At 37.2% G+C, this 5,035-nt stretch overlaps 1 pseudogene; it reads right to left on the bottom strand.

Moving 5' to 3' along the window:
• Positions 1-2,157: 2,157 nt before the first annotated feature.
• Positions 2,158-4,228, bottom strand: LOC105706638 (centrosomal protein of 41 kDa-like; annotated as a pseudogene).
• Between the last annotated feature and the right edge of the window lie 807 nt (positions 4,229-5,035).

The raw sequence follows: 5,035 nt of genomic DNA, 5'->3' as shown, positions 1-5,035 counted from the left end.
ACAATAGAAAACAACTAAAACATGAGTAAAGCAAGAATAAATGACAATGACCAATGTGTCTTTTATGACCTTAGATAAAGTATGTATTATTTTTCAAATTAAAATTAGTTTTTATCATTTAAAAGTATAGACTAACCACAAATTTATCATAAAATATCATGGCAAGCTAACTGAATCCTTTTTCAGTCTGAAGAAAAGTTGGATGGCCGTGAAACCAATGATTTGGTAGTGGAGAGACATCAATGAATGAGTCTATAAGTCTGTGGCTACGTATGCCAAATTCTTGGAAGTATTGCATTCCTTTTTATTTAAGTCAATATATATGAACTAAATCTGATTGTTTGAGGTTTCGTATGTAATATTTCCTCTTAAATATTTTATAATATTGACAATAATATCATTTTCTGAAAATAATCATTAAATTAATTTTAATACATTTAATAATATATACCTTTGACAAAAATCAGTGTGGATTTCTCCCAATCCCACCCATATTAATGAAATTCTATTATATCTTTGCTCTATCTATCTGCAGGAGAAGAAAAAATAATTTTTTCTCAACCCTTAGTCTAGCCTCCTTCATTTCTAGCTAGCTATCTAGTTATCAATCATATACCAGGGAATCAATTTCCTAGATGCTCCAAGTATTTATAGACCTTATCTTGCATGCCAGAAGTGGGGAAATCAGGTAGCTTAGAGGTTATTTATGCTCTATGCCACTTCTGTTTTATATTCATACTTACAAGCAGAAGGCATGTTATAAATTTTCTTCTTCTGACTCTGAGACTCCATTATACTCGTTTAGGTTCTTGAGAAACAGGAGGATGCCCTCTTGAGGTAGTTATTAGTGCTGTATTCCTAAATGCTTCCTCTGTCTTCTGTTCCCGGCACATGAGATCATAACTTTCATCCTCATTGTGGCTGAGTGGGGCCCTGTGATTGGTTCTGAATAATAAGTTATGAGCAAAAGTAGCACGTGATATTTCCAGGGTAATCATTTATTAACTAAAGTGAGAAACTTCAGAATTCTCTTTTCTCTCATCTTAATGTTTGACATGGTGAGTTTTCCCTGAAAGAATGTTATGAGCAGAGTAGATGAATATATAGATCGCACAAGAAACAAAACTTGATTATTTTAAGTCAACAAGGTTTTGTCATTGTAGCATACCATGACTTTTCCTGCCTGATAATATCTTTATTTCTGCAAAGTAATTCTTCAGAAATCTGCCTTTTCTCCCAATGGTAAATTTGTCTGGACAAGTGAGATCATCTGAAGTCCCCCAGTGATTCTTTTGCCCATAGTCTAGAGTCTCCATCTTGGTCTTCTTTGATACATTTGAAAGCACACACTAACCTGCCTGCCTACCTTTCTACCCACTTCCACAGGTTTATAAAGTCTCTTGAAATCTTGAAAATGTCTTAGACAAATGCCCATCATCTAAAACTCTATACCTAAAAAAGCACAATGGAGAAATTATTCTCCCACCATCCCCTTTATTTTTTCTTTATTTATTTTTTTAGTTTTCAAAATCCTTTCCTTTTACCTAGCAAAAGTTTCTAATACTTCAGCCTCTTTCACCTCTTCTTGCAACAGGAGGGGAGAGAATAAATAGTATTTGTCTCCTTTTTTGACCCCAAATTTAATAAACACCCTTTCTCCCTCCTTCAGTCTTTTTATTTCTGTTAGCTCTCCATCAGTGTGAATTTGACCTTGATGCCTGACATGTCCTTTCACCTAGAGAAGGTCAAAGCAGGATGGGGATAGAGATTGGGGGGCACAACACGTGCTTTTTCTAACATTTTCTACTCAGAGCACAAACCATGCCCTGATTTAAAAAAAAATACTGTTAGAATTGGTATTTACATGAACTCAATTCTGATGTCATTTATGATGGTTGGAGTGTAATAACCTGTAGGTTTTGTGATTCCAGAGGGGTTATATGCCTGCATGCTGACAGGAAGGCAAAAGAAAGCCTCTTTTTCTACTCTTTCCGTTTAGCTTGAGCTAAGTGACCCAACAAAGACCAATGAAAACAGAGAACAGAAGAGAAATAGGGTAGGGCTATATGGGTCACAAGTAGTGAATAGAGAAGAAGTAACAGCAATACAAAGTCTGTAGCTTAATAGTTTTCACTAACCACAGTGGCAGCTCTGAGATGGGTTTATTTTGGAAATTCAAGGTTGAAGCCTTTTTAATTCTGAGAAAGAGGAAATTTCTTCAGGATATGTTATTCATTCCTTTATGGTTTGAGTTTTGTTTTGTTTTATTTCAATAATTCCTTTTTATGAAGCGCAAGTCTTCTTAATTTTTTTTTAAATTCTGGAAAAAGATGGTGTATAAATAAAATGAAATAGTTCCTGTATCTCTTATTGACAGGTTAAATGGCTGGGAGTGCTCAGTTGAAAAACATTATGGGGCTCCATTTTGGCTCAGTGGTGATGGAATAGCCATGATGGCCTAGGGCTTAGGAGCTTTAAATTTGTCATCTTTGTTCTAGGAAGTATTTGAGTAATAATCTCTTTTTTTTTTTTTTTTTTTGCCTAAGTGAGATAAAGTCTTTACTTCCAGGGTTTACCTTGCAGGTGGCCACTGCTGAGGGAGCGGGGGTTTGAGTGGCTGGTGGGACCCCCACTGGGCGGATTCTGAGCGCTTCGGGCACCAGGCACCTTGGAGTCTCTTCCGGAGGAGTTAGCTTCGTTCAGTCGACCTGAAGGGAGCAAGAAGGAAGGAACAGAGTAGGATGATCGGCAGGCCCTTGCTCCTCTTCCAGATAATAGTCTATCTTTTTTAAGTCTTCTGGGATAAATCTCCATTTGTTCTCAGCTGGTAGGGGTGGCACTTTGGGGCTGGATCGTTTCCGGGCAGACCCGGGCCTGCTGGCAAGATGCTAGCAGGGAACCGGTAATCAGTCCTTCTGGGAATTTCTGAGCTAAGACTTTTAGACCTCCAGAAAGCATGAAGAGGTTTTCAAATCCGCGCTCACACATGGTGGTGGCCGCCTGACTGGCCAGCCTTTCATCGTCGTCATACAGAATGATGATCTTGCCATGGGCATTTTTATATTCAAGAATATCATCTGAATAAGGGTTCATTGTTCTAGACAGAGTTGCAATTGGGTAACTGTAAGCTCCAACAATGTGGCACTGCTGGTAAGAATCTCTATCACGCACATCTAGCAGCAGGAAGGGGCAGTCAGGATAAGGTTTGTCATTGGTATTGGGCTCTGCTTTCTTCACTGGTCCTTTTTCTAGATCCAGTTCCCCAACGCCACTGATGACACTCTGAAGAGTTGAGCGGCTGGAGTCCCCAGCTCCCGCATTGTTTATGAACTGCTCAGGGCTTGGTGGCTGCTCACCTGGACTTCCTTTCCCATTGGTCCTGGCAGTGGTTTCAGCATCAGGGTCTGAAGCTGTAGAATCATTGTCTTCCAGCCTTTGAATCTCCTCAGCTGTCACTTCCAGTGTGATCAGAGAGGGAAGCAACTTGGATGACCAGCTGGGCAGAAGTTGTAACTTTTAGTCTCTTGAAAAGCTCATCTTTTTTGTACCTATAATTTTTCTTAATCTCTTCTAGCTTCTCAGTATATTTAGTTATACTGTTACCAGTGTCCAGTCTTGATTGACATGCTGATATCTTGGGTTCTGCGGTATCCTTTTGGCCAGATACTCGGGGTTCCCAATGTGCCTCCGGAGGGACATATTTGCTCCAACCGACCACTCTTGGGTTTCTAGCCTCACGGGTCGCCTCTCTAATCTCTTATATTCTTATACTTTAAGGAAGAAAAGGGAATATCCTTTTTTTTTCTCAAAATATAATCTTTTTTATTTTAAAATCTTCAGAGAAAGAGTTCTCTGGCCATTGGACATTCTCATTTCTCAGAAGTTTTAAAAATTTTGTTTTAAATTGACAAAATATAACTGTACCTATTCATGGAGTACATAGTAATATTTCAATACATTTCATTTAACATAATTTCCTCCCACTTTATCCATGTTATAATGAATAACAGAATTTCATTAATCTCTATGGCTGAATAGTATGCCAGTGTGTGTGGATATATATATATCACACATATATATATCATATTTTATCGATTCACCTGTTATTGTACATCTATGTTGATTTCTAATCTTGGCTATTATGAATAATGCTGCCGTAATATGGGGGTTTAGATGTCTCTCTGATATAATTATTTTTTTGTCAGAAAGAAATGTTTAATAGGGACTTATAAATCATATTTTTGGCAATTGCAAAATGAGCCGGTGGATCCCCAACCATCGTCCGATAATTATTTCCTTTCCTTTGGATAAGTGTCCAGCACTGGGATCGCTGGATCATATGGTGGCTGTATTTGTCATTTTTGAGGATCTTTCATACTGTTCACCATAGTGGTTGTACTAGCTTATATTCCCACAAACAGTATTTAAGAGTTCCCTATTCTCTGCATCCTCACCAACATTTTAAAATTTTTTGTTGTTTTGATAACAGCCATTCTAACTGGGGTGAAATAATACCTTATTGAGGTTTTGATTTGCATTTCCCTGATGACTAGTGATGTTAAGCCTTTTAAAATCTATTTGTTGACCATTTGTTTTCTTTTGAGAAATGTCTGTCTTTTAACATGAGATGTTTGAGGGGACAAACATCCAAACTACATCATCCTTCATATATGATTTTCTTAGAAAGTTTAATATATACATTATTTCCATAAGTTTCCAAAGTTACACACTGTTATGTCATGTATGCATATGTTTTTGGTGTAAAAAAAGGATCAGTGAAAATAGAAAATTATAGCTTAAATTACTTTTCTCTATGCAAAACCAGCCTTATGAGTAATAGGCTGCTATTTGCAAAGGCTGTTGCTTTGTTTTTTTTCTCTATACCTTTGACTGAAATGTTGTAAGATGATTTTTCTTCTTTTATCTTGGCCTATTCTTGAAACTTTTGTCATAGTCCTTGACTATTGCCGGTTATTTAACATTGAACTTCATTATATCTTTGCAGTATTTGTTTGACTCCATATTTATACTCCGC

The sequence above is a fragment of the Aotus nancymaae genome, unplaced genomic scaffold (assembly GCF_030222135.1).
Source record: "Aotus nancymaae isolate 86718 unplaced genomic scaffold, 86718_ANA_hifiasm-v0.15.2.pri h1tg000019l, whole genome shotgun sequence".
NCBI classification, from domain to species: Eukaryota; Metazoa; Chordata; class Mammalia; order Primates; family Aotidae; genus Aotus; species Aotus nancymaae.
The sequence above is the reverse complement of the archived record's forward strand: the minus strand, read 5'-3'. Positions and strand labels throughout refer to the sequence as shown.